The sequence below is a fragment of the Macrosteles quadrilineatus genome, unplaced genomic scaffold (assembly GCF_028750875.1).
Source record: "Macrosteles quadrilineatus isolate MER2022 unplaced genomic scaffold, UCM_ALF_1.0 Scaffold_2__2_contigs__length_208266976, whole genome shotgun sequence".
Lineage (NCBI taxonomy): Eukaryota > Metazoa > Arthropoda > Insecta > Hemiptera > Cicadellidae > Macrosteles > Macrosteles quadrilineatus.
In genome coordinates, this window is record NW_026542595.1 from 25,683,930 (window position 1) to 25,697,171 (window position 13,242).

Here is a 13,242-nt window from a genome sequence, read left to right on the forward strand (position 1 = left end):
TTACTACGAAATTGTATAATCAGCTGAAAAGCACTAATCAATATTTTGGAGAGAATATAACATATGCTTACTTTCTATTCTATGCTGGGTTGGATATAAATTTAACATGTTAAATTCACAATCCAAACTGAAACTCTTTAATCCCCCAAAAACTTCAGGAAAATAAACCGCTCCACCAATCCTCCACCGATTATAGGACTTCTATGTAAGACGGTTGTCTTACATTGGATTGATTATATTACAAATCTCTTGTAAAAGTGCCAGATAAGTCAGAGCGTTTTTAAAAGACAATTCTCTATTAATTAAAGTATCATAACTTGTTAATAAAATGTATACAGAAAAATATGGCAAAAGTTAGTTTGATAGAATGGTGTTGGCCTAATAAAATTAATAAATAATTAGTTAAAATAAATTAAACATATAAATAATACCAGTGAAAGATTTGTGTATAACTGCAGCCAGTTCGTTTGGTATCCCAATGAATATATTACACAAACCGCAACTAAATTGAACGATAGATCAAGGCGGAGGGTGTGCATTTCATAAATCAGAATATTACCACTGTGGATATAGAATATTATTACATTATATATTCTAGCCACAGCGATTCGGTTGACTGGAGTCTAATTAGAATTACATAGCTTTTGCCTTCAATTTTCATTCCACTTGTGATTGTTTATTAGTATGTTGTATACAACCATTGACTACATATACCTACAGTCATATAGTTGACTATATATATATAGGTATATATAGTCAATGATACAACGTAATTTTAGAATTCAGTTTTATATAGGGTTTTAATCTCACTAAAAACAATTTTGAATATATAATAATATTAATGATTTTTTACTTATGAATCTAACAAAATATGTGGTCGTAAAATAAAGCCAGCGAGAGTATAACATCGTCACATTTATGCTAGTACTGTAGTTACTAATCAGTTTCTCATAAAGTTTTTTACTACCACCAGATTTTATAAATGAAGAGCTTTGTAGTGAATTTATTTGATTTTTAAAGCTTAGTTTTTATTATTTAAGTCCATTTTGACGACCTGATAAATTTGTATACTCTACCGATCGTTATATTGATTGTATAATACATTTTATTCAATTTGAAAAAATATCTACAGGGTACATCGATTCTCAGACCCACCATACCTGTACACAAATCTGCTACACCAGGGATGGACCATTTAATCGTCTTAAGACACAGAGGTATCCCGCTGGTGGTTTATCGGTCTTAGTCCTTCCACCAGTCCAGAGATCCATCGACCCATCGGTTCATCAGACCACCAGACCAACGGTCCCCTGAACTACCAGGGTAGCGGATGCTAGTCCTTACGGGTTCCATGACCTCTTCACAATTGTAGTACAACCATAAACTGCAACAACTTCATCACACATTTACCAGACCTTTGATCCATCGACCCATCGGTTCATCAGACCATAGGACCAACGGTCTCCTGATCTACCAGGGTAGTGTATGCCAGTCCCGCCGGGGGCAAGACCACTTCACACTCGTGGCAGAACCATAAACTGCAACAACTTCATCACGCATCTGCCAGTAAACATCATAAACTCCGTCCCGCAATCTTGCCGCTTTACTCCACTCATCAACATTCCTGACAAGTCATTTCTCATAGAGCATCACTTTAATTGCTCTCTGTTTATAACCATCCAGATTCATTTACAATAGTTATAAATCTCACGTCTCCCAACAACATCCCACGTAGTAACTTTGCATGACATAGACTGGCCGCCTCTTAGGATTCAATTCTTGTGGCGTAAAATGCTACATGCTAGTAATGTATTCAACGATGATATTCATGTAAACCAATGGCTTTACTGAATGTATTTTAAGTGAAAGAGTTTGCTGTTAAAAAGAATCAACCAGCACATCATTTTAGTCACTTATAGAAACAAATTAATTCCTCTGAAGTGCTTCTTGCTTATTGAACAGCCTAGAGTTTGTGTTTTTAGCCTTATTGTTAAGTAATAGTCAAACAAAATAATGATTATGACCACATTTCAACAGATTCACTCTTTCAAAATGACACTTTTCAAATTGTGTTTCTCGGGTTTTGATATTGACATAAAACTATACGATCAAATTTTGAACCTTTTTTTAAGACCACATTTTTTATAGGTTCAAATTTACTCTTATTCTTTTAGTTTTAATATTCTGTTATCAAAATTACCAAGAACTTTACAGAATGTTGTAGCACCCTGATATACTGTTGAACTACTAAACCACGTGATTGCATTTTCTCTCAAATGAGATACGTAAATGTCTTGCTTTCAACAGAGAACCTATTGTTGACAGAGAGTTTCTGCTTTGACTCTAAAGAACATCAATTTAACTTAAAAAAACGTTAGAACTATCTTTCTTTAATCTAATAAGAATCTTCTTTAGTTCATAAAGTAGTTTTAATGCTCATTGTGCCATGCACAGCCAAACTTTGATAACAGATCTAGAAACGATCTTAGACAATAGAATTACCATCCCATGGTCGACGAACAATATTGGCGGAGGAGAGAAAAGAAAACAAAGTGGTTGAGGAGTGTTATTGTTGACAGTGAGCCAAGCCGTGATAAACAACATACAATAGCGGATTGCGGCGAAGAGCCAAGTCGTGTTCTGGCGCTGATTTGGGGTAAGTCGGGGAGTGACTACCCCACCGTGGTTCCGCCGCCGCGCCATAGGGTCAGACCCACTAATGCTGGGGCTTTGGAAACAGACAATGTACCACATAGCTATTATACTTACCAAACAATTCACCCAATATGCGTTTAGTCATTAAATGTTTTAATACATTTTGTTGAAAATTGAGGTTAGCATATACCAAAGCTGCACGTACGTTTGTTACTAGCGTTAGAGTATAAGGAAAAGCTGAATATGTCTAACCAGTCACTGCATTCAAATTTAGAGCACATGTAAAATCGGTTATATAACAACAAACTGACATAATTTTATCAATATAAAGGTTAAGGATGTGGGAGCTAAGCTATCAGGTGAAATAAGTAATTTTCTACCTTTAGCTGCTAACGCTCCCACAAATGCCTCGGTGAAGCCTGAACGAAATAACCATTTTAAATTGCATCGAGTTGGCTATTAATATGTTTTAAACAGCCACAAGTTGGCAAGAATGTAAATATTCGTGGGGGCGAGCTCAAAAGAGAATATTTTGCTCAAGACAGGTTCATTTGAAACATGAATTAATTACTTTGGAAGTTCTCCAAGATATAGAACTGAATTAGATGCCGGTTAATTAGCATAGATGTAGCCCTGGGCGTCCGCACAGCCCTTCTCGTTCATGCCATTACTTTACCCAGTTATTATACTAATATAATTTACTGTTTTCAATAAAGTAGCCCGCACATAGTATAAGTATCATTTCGCCATCCAATTAAGCGTTTAATAACTTCATTACGTTAAGAGCGAACGTGACTATTTTTAATTAAATTACTTGCAAGTGCAACAAATTCACCGCACTGCCATTATATAGACAGCTCTTAATTAAAGTCGATGATTAAATGTGGCACGCAAGAAAAGTTAGGTACATTTTAGCGAGTTGTCAGTTTTAAATTGTTTAGGGCAAGTTTTCACTTAATATAGATTATTTAGTGCTGACTGTACACCAACGTCTAACTATAACAATGAACTACATTTGTTTTGCTACAGTAAGGGTAATCCAATATTGGCATGACGACTTGTTATCGGCATAATTTCATTGCAAAATTAGTATGCGCGATGTGGGCTTTTGTTTAATAACTATTTGACGAACAGACCACATTAGTTTGGAATGCTGAATCCTAATGCGCCTACACACAATAGGTTTTGCTAATTTGATATCCAAACTGAGACTATCTTTAATCAAAGTAAACACAAAACGTATTCAATGTGGCTTACTAAAACTGGAATATTATATGGAATACTTGCAGAGTACCCGTCCTTCGTACGATGTTGGCATATAAGTTTAAAATGGTTATTGCAGTTATACTCAAGATTTGCGTTTGCAATGGGGGAGGAGAAAGTTTGATAAAATTTGCTTCTTTAAATTAATGGTATACCATGGTTTTACACATCTACCAAAGCCATAATGTTCTACCACTGCACCTAAACAAAAAAGAAAAGTAAATTTTAAAAAATTAGCAAAAAAATCATAAATTATTCATCACTTTAAAAACCTAAACATAACTGTAAAAATCCTACTTTGACAGTTGTCATTGCGTATCACAGTTTTTTGTCGCTGCTTAGTTCAAACATAGATAAAACATACTCCGTCCATATTAGCTGTTTACATAAATGCAAAAAAAAATATAGTTCTGCACCCTGTTGGTAAATCTTATAACTTTTTAATGCTTTTGTATATCATAGAACCATAGACTAACCCACATAGAACCAATTTTTTTAGTTGAAACAGGTGACTAAATTCTTTAATTCCCTTTAAATATGAATACTCATAAGGTTAACATGGGGAACTACAGAGCCACTGGGGCGGAGGGCTGCATACAGACTGATCCGCGGCCAGAGGGTAGTTTTGGATCATTCAAACTGACCCGGGGGTCTGGTAGGTAGATAATAGGGTCGCTTGAAACATGTGATCTGACCCGCGAGCGTTGAGTGAGGACGGGAAATTCTTCAGGCTTCTACGGGGAAATTAAGGGCCCTTTCACATGAGGCCACTGGTGGCCGCCACCGGTGGCCGCCACTGGTTGCCCGCCACAGCTTTAACATTATTTTAAATGCGACCTTTCACACGCAGCCACTCTAGTTGCCCGCCACTACACAGTGGCCGAGCAGTGTCTTCTCGCGCAACTGCTAGTCGGCAACCGCCGGCAACTGCAGTGGCGGCAACTCGTCGCGGGGCATTGAATTAAATGGGAGCTTTCACACGTAGCAACCAGTGGCCGCCACCGTGGATGAGCACGCAGCTACTATTTTGAATCAGTTCACGTGCAGACTGCAAAGACAAACGCACTATGGTTGTAGTTGTTGAGTGTTTTCGTGTTGAATTGTTTGTTTGTGAAAATGAGTGATCAGAAGAAAAATAAAGAGGACTTTGCTGAAAAAGAAAAAGACAAAGGAAAACAACAGAAGAAGAGAATAAACAAAATAATAGAAAACAAAGTGGATGATGATCTAATGTGCGAAATTGAAAAGTAACCGGCTATTCGGTATAGTACGCCTGGGTCTTTGCCTTATTTTCTTTATTATCAACGCGAGAAGAAGGAGATGTTCATTGTTCGACAGCATTTTCACAACTACCAGTACAGTGGCTGTAGTAGAGTGGCTTATAAGTTGCCTGTACCATCCACTGCAGTTTCCCGGCGGTTTACCAGTGGCCTCGTGTGAAAGGGCCCTAAGTTGAGCAACGGACAAAGTCCTTCCTTGTACAACCAGTAATATGATTTAGCCTAAAAGCTTATTTTAGCAATTTAGTTCATTTGGCTTAAATATTGCTATAGTTTTTTTTTTATCTTTCACTTAGTAAAAACTAATTGTTGTTTAGTACAAACCAACAGAAATACATCAGTGATAACTTACCTTGCTATAGGGTTCTATTGAGTGATTATAACTTACCCTAAGTTTTAAACAAATTTTGAAGGTTTTTTGTCATTTTAATCTTTGTATGTTAAGCTGAGCTCAGTGTGTGGTGAATGCTTCACCCCAGAGCCAGGGCTCTTAAAGTGCCTATGTTAATCCTATAGAATGCTAACATTTAGAGTATTACTCTTTTGTTACAGGGTTCTTTATACTATCCTTAAAAATAATACATCGTTTGTTGTAAATTATCATTGGTGCCATTTGTTTTGTCTGATGTTGCTTTCTAAAATTTAAAAATATAGGCCTAGTTTTTTTATTTAAGTTTTATGATATGGTTATGTATTTCTTAGTTCTTGTAAGCTTTTTATGATAACAATATATTTGTTATTAAATTGGTACGTTTGATACTTCCAGAAAGTAATTTGATAATAACGATGAAAACAATTAGTAATATGATTTATATTTAATTATTAATACACAAGTTATCGTATTACTTTGTAATCATAAACAAATTTAAAAAAAACGAATTCCATTAAATCCCTTGCGCACAATGAAAGTGATGTATTTACGTACAAGTATTCAGTGCGAATTCATGTTTCTTGATTCATAATTCGAAAAATAGGTTTACTACAAAGTACGGAATTGGCTTATATCTTTGACTATTAATAATACAAAAAATCAAGTAAAAAATAGTTAGTCGCTAGCGCATTATGTTGCTGCCTCACACAACTACGTTCTTTTTTAATAAAACACTGGCTACAGAGCTGGTCCATTTAGATGGGATGTCTACTTCAGTATCCAATAGTCAATGCTCGTATAACATTTGAGTCATATTACGTAAAATATATAAAATCTATCAATTTAATTCCGTAAGCGAATCGGTCCCAATTAAATATCCCGAGCTACGTAAAAGGTAGAATGGCTGTTGAGGATTCATTTTAAAGCTCAAAGTCCAAGGACTGTGGGAACAAATTATATCAGAATATCAAAAATATCAGAAGTGTCAAAAATTACTCATGCTCTACACCACAGGCCGTCAGAGATTCAGTCATTTTCTAATGGAAGCACTGTACTGCTACAGTTTTTCGATAAGCTGTTTTAAACATACCAGCTGAAAACATTACGTATTTGTGTGTTTATTGTTTTTAGTGTTCTGTTTTTAGGTTAAAATGTTAATGCGGTGTTTAAATGTATCGTATTGGGCGAAGACCGCGACTAAATGTGTAAAAAGTGTGCATTTATTTTTAATTTGTACACATAACTATAAAGCAGTAATTGCTGCTATGGACCCCTAGGTGTCTATATTGTATTGACAATATGTTTAAAAGACTAGCGGCGAACTACGCGATACCCATATCAAAATACAATGGCGATTATAAAGTAATTAGTAGTGGGAGGAATAATTAATTCTATTCAAGACCTTCATACCTACCTTGTTTGGTGTGTATATTAATAAAAAAACAATCCTGAATGATAAAATGCCGTAAGATCATCTATAATTTTAGTACTATCTAAACAAAGCTGGAATATTCTTTCTAGAGCGTTCCAGATTAACTACTATCACGCACTTCCATAGTTAATTCATAAAGCTATAAGACCTCCTAGAATATTCCAGATAGTTTTAGAAAACCATGAAATAATAAATAAAATATAATATTTTAATGTGCACGCATATTGTAGGCCTACGTTGCCTTGTCCAAAACACTTTTTTGTACCTAAACCATGCGATATAGGATGATTTATATAGGAAGAGGTCATACATAGGTACACTCACCCTATAAGGAATTTGACGTGTTCTCTGTACAAAATATCTTGCGTAACGATGTCTATTTGGGTGAAGAATTCCGAAAACTCGACCCGGTCGAGACGAAGTATGCAGTTTGAAAAAACTTGATATTGCTGTAAGATGTTGACTTGAGTGTGATTATTAGGATATAATAGTATTAATTTTATGTTTTAATCATTGATATAGTTACTTGTACTCTAAACCGTATTGAACGCTCATAGTCATAGCACTAAGAAAGACTTAAGGAATTTCGTAGCCACTCGGATATACATACGATTTATTTTATATTTTATTTTACGATTTATTTCTATTTAGCCTATTTTATTTTATGATGATAAGATTATACGTGATCCAGAACCGTTTACTTTTTGAACGCAAACCAAATTGCAACTAAGAAAATTAATTCAATTCCGAAATGCTATCCTCATTGAATACAAAACAATTATTATATTGAGTTTTAGCCTCCTGATCACATTTAAATACTAAATAATGGTGTAAATACCTGCATCTATGTGATCAATGTGTTGCTAAAATGCAACCGGTTTCGACTCACAAAGGAGTCATCGTCAGGCCAGTACAGATGTCTTCTTGCTTCATTTGAAGGTCGTCAATTTGTGATAAATAAATACATTTAACAAACACACGTACACGAACATAGAAACGAACATTTAAGGTTAAAAACGAAAGATAATACTACAGCGGTAACGGGACACGACGTGATCGGGCGGGGGTTACATAACCCCCGCCCGATCACGTCGTGTCCCGTTACCGCTGTAGTATTATCTTTCGTTTTTAACCTTAAATGTTCGTTTCTATGTTCGTGTACGTGTGTTTGTTAAATGTATTTATTTATCACAAATTGACGACCTTCAAATGAAGCAAGAAGACATCTGTACTGGCCTGACGATGACTCCTTTGTGAGTCGAAACCGGTTGCATTTTAGCAACACATTGATCACATAGATGCAGGTATTTACACCATTATTTAGTACAAAACAATTAGTTGGCAACCTTGATACAAATTTAATATGTTAACTTTTTGCCAATTGTAGAAACCATTTGATATCGAAACTTATACAATATTTGGACGGAATTGAATACACACAATAAACTAAATAAAAGACTAAACTAGGCTAGCTATATTAAGCCAAATCAATTAAATTGCTAAAATGAGCTAATAGGCTAAATCATATTAGTATGGGTATATAAGAAAATACTAAGTCTATTACTCAACTTATTTTCCCGTAGAGGACGGGGAGAATTCCCATGCCTCCCTCAACGACTCGCGGATCAGATCACAGGTTTCAAGCGACGCTATTACCTACCTGCCAAACCCCCGGGTCAGTTTGAATGATCCAAAACTACCCTCTAACCGCGGATCAATTCGAGCACACGCGGGCGGAGCCCGAAAGGATTTTTGATATCAGAATATGCCTATATGTTAATCGGGAATATGAGCTATCATCATGCCAAATTTCAGCCCAATCCGTCCAGTGGTTTATGCGTGATTGAACTTCAAACAAACAAACACACAAACTTTCACATTTATAATATTAGTAAGCTAAGATTATTTTAGTTTTATTACGCACAGGCAAAAGCCCAGGTGATAATTTTGTCTATTTCTACATTGTACTGTATCACTATTGTTCAATAAAGATTGATTTAATTTGATATTACGCCAATCCTGAATCAAATAAATTACATGATAGTGATACTAAGTTACTAAGCTCAACTTGATACAATCTTTGTTATCTTTCTTTTACTTTAAGATCGATGAAATTAATACGAGTATAACAAGATTTAAGTGATCTGTACTTAGTTCATCACTATCCTATAACAAATTCCCTAAAATGAAAGATTTTCACAATAAACCGATCCAATGTGTGTACAGCCCACAGCCGTAGCTAAGTGGATTGGGGCCTTAGAAATAGCCGGACAAGTCCCATTATATTGAAACCCAATCCTGTAAAGCGGAATAATCCCATATCCGGTATGTAACAGACAGTCACAGATAAACAGATGATTCCGCGACCAGGACAATGGTCTTGACAGTATCACCCCAATGTCCGCAGCCATTACTTACAGTACCTGGGGTGGCAAATTGGCCAGATGCGGGGGCAGCAGTAGCAGATGCCCGGTAATGGTCGATATTACCCCAATAATCCATTTCGGTCGACGTCGAAGGCAGGAGGGCACAGTTATTACATGAGACCGACGTTTGATTTACTAGGTCGACGTGAGGGCGATGTATACAGTCAGGTGACTCCCTAGGGCTGCGACTGTGGTGGTCCTCTGATGCAGGTGTTGATCTGGTCACTCGCCAACAATCAGCTGTCGATCCACTATGCATCCATCTCCACGGGTAGGGCCTAAACTACCATCTTGCAGATTTAATTATGTATTTTCATTTAAGTGCCTCATATCTTCCATGGTTATTTGATGTAAGGTAAAAAGAGAACAGGAGATATGCAATATCTTAGCATGTAGTTTAGGGTTTTATGAAACAGATTTGCGGAATCTAAATCAGCTCTTAAATGCCTTAATGATTGAAATAACAAAAAAACAAAACAATAAGTATGGTGCGTATACTTCCCCTCAATATGTGTTGGTACTTTCAAATTTCAGTGCATAAAGTACGTTTATGATTCGGAATCCAAGTGCTTAGTAAATTTGAGTAATATTGGTTATTTTGATTGTTTTTTTCAGTGCTCCCCCTGCTACACTTTTAACGTCTAAACCTTTAGGGTAGAGAATGAAATACTCACTACTTAATTAAATCGGAATATTCGCGAAGAAGTCTATTTTCTCTAGCTGCAATTACGTGATGAAAATGTGAACACTTATCTTTTGCAGGTGGACAGATTGTTTAGAAATGGTCGTCACAAATCATTCATCAATTTAGAATCCATTATTTTGAAAGACCTAGGAGTCAATCCTTCACCCTACAGTGTCCCTTCAAGGGTTTTCAGACACATGTTTAATGTGAGTGAACAAGTGATATGCTTACACACTTGAATGTAAGTGAGCGTGTGTAGGTTGGGGCGCGGATAAAAGTGACAAAGGTGGCAAAGGCAAAGGCCGTCAAGTGGCATTAGCTTGCCAAAGGAAGTCACCTGTTTAGCGCTGGTCGAGTAATTGGTACTTGTGGCCGCCGTTGTTCGTTTATTACATTCTCTGTGCCAAATCCAACTGACTTACGCCTAACGGATCCTTAACAGACTAATAAGCGAACACAAGTCCGCTGATCCACAAGACTAATAAGCGGTGCGCTGTAAGTCCGACCCTTGTGGGTTTTCTTATTTTGCCCCTAAAATCTGGAATATATTGTCATCCAAGACTGAGCCAGGGGTTTTGGACAGTGAAAAGTCGTTTAAAAAATATATAATAAATGGCTTGAAGAATGGTAAAAAAAAAGAATAGAGAAAATATCTTAATTTTTAACTAGCCTAAGTTAAGATTTGAAAGTTGCCATTGTTTTATGTTATAAAACACATGTTGTTGATGTGAGTTGTTTTGAAAAACATATGTTGTATGAAGAACGCTCAAGAATAAAGACGATTTTCATTTTATTTCATAAGCGATAGATTAAATCCATTAAGTCTTTGGAACAACAGTTTGGTGCGGGATGTTTGTTGATGAATACAAAATATTTGTAAGACACTTAAGTGTTTCAATAATTTTTAATAAAAAACAAATAAGATTTAGACAAAGGGGGTTTCATTATGAGGAAGAGCACGGGAGCAAGCCTCTTAGAGGCTTAGCAGCCTAAGAGGGGCTACAATAACACCACCCACTTCTTCATCCTGAGGCTTGATTTTTTAATCTAGTACAAATTGAAGACACCCCTACTACACAGGATGATAAACTTTGCACTTTTTTAAGACTGTTTATGAATTTGTAAAATAATCCTAATCAAATATATATAGATCACATTATATAGAAGAGTTTTTACAGTCGATTGGAACCATATTATTAAATCTAGTGTTGATCGGAATAAGAAGTTAGATATGGCCTATTACATATTTAAGTATTTAATGTCACACAGGTTCTGTGTAAATAATATAAATGTATTTATTTATGTAACTAGCTGCCATCATAACAAATAAGAACTTTAACGAAGTTTGATTATCTTTCAAAGGTGATTATAAATTACCATAAAACAAAGAACCTAAAAAGGTAGTCGCTATTTTGCGTGTGTTCTAATTCTGTTTTAAATTTATATTTTAGAGAGTAGACGCTTTTACTCGAGATTTAGACAGAAAATTGTGTCTTAAGTTTGCACATGCAGAGTAAAGGACATGTCACACACAAGATACTAAATATCACAAGTACTAAAATGAATTTACACTATTGTTCAAAAGGTGTGAAATTCATGACAGTAGATAATAAATGTTTATTTTGATTAGCTGACTTTCTATTTCATTATTCTTATAGTAACATGTTCCAAACATAGTCCATTATGAAACAAGTTACATAAATAAATATTTAAAACCCCTCATCCGTATTCATAGGATACCACTTATTATACTCACATAGCTGACAAAGACAGGAAATGTATTAAATTTCTAACGCAACATCAAGAGTAAAAGGAAGATACATTTAATGTTTCTTTTGTCTCCGATCCCTCTTATAAAGTATATAAGGTGACTAGGTCTTACGGTTATTACTTGAGGGGATGAAGCACCCTCCCCCCCCCGGATCAAACAGAGGAAGAGGGGAAAGCAGGGATAATAATCCTACAAAGTGAATAGAAACAATGTTCTTAGAGTTGTAAAAACATCATGTGTCCCGTTCTGTAACATTGTAAAATGCCTAGGTTATTTATCTTATAGTTAGTTCTTGGAATGTTAGTTAGTCTAAGACTGTAAGTAAAATTTTGGTAGTAGACTATACATACAAATATATATATATATGCACTATCTAAAATATGTATCATTCTTATTGATTAGCTAAAGCAATTTGCCGAACGTTGATGTTCGTAACCCTTGGGTGCGTTGGTATTTTCCTATTTATTTATTGTTATTTTTCTAAATAAGAACTAAGAATAAGAATATACCTTTAACTATTTCATTTTATCTAATATTATAACCCAGGAATAAAGTGAACACTGTATTTAAATGAAAGAGAAAGAGTTAGTCTACGTGAACGCACTCAAGCGGCACCGGACATCCAACACATATCACAGCATGTTTCAGAGGATGAGAAGTCTACTCGCTGTATCCCAAAGTCAAAAGCTCAGTGATTTTTTAAACATTACATTGAATTTTACGTGACCCAAAATAAAAATACCTATTTCAGTACGGTAGTTAAAAAGACATCTCATAGGCTAGACACAGACTACAATATATGGTTGTGAAGAACATTAGACGATATTAGGGCTTGTATGAAATATTTGCCTTTGAACGTTAAGGGTTTTAACTTAAAAGGATTTACTATTTCCATGTTCCGTAAAATAGGTAACGGTTATAAAACAAGATTCTGGAGATATGCGTTACAAACAGTTTTAATTAGGAGTATAATTTAATTAAGACTATTCCGGTATGTTATCCAGTCTTGTTAACATTAAACCAAAATAATTAACAACATAATCAACAAAATGATATTATTCATGATTATAATTACCAAAATAAGTATAATTATAACTAACGAAATAATAATTAATATCAATAATAATAATAAATTAGTTATTAAATAGTGGCCTGTTGGGGCCATAACCCCTAATTTATACTACAATAAAAAACTATATATAAAAAGACAAATATTTAAAATATGTTTTTAAAATTATCAATTTTATGTTACTTTAAATTAACAGTGTTTCTTGTTTTATATCTTGGTTTTCCTTCCGTCGGAGTCGTATATTAGTTGCTTCTAATGTGTCAATGAAATAAATTTTCCCATATGAAGCAC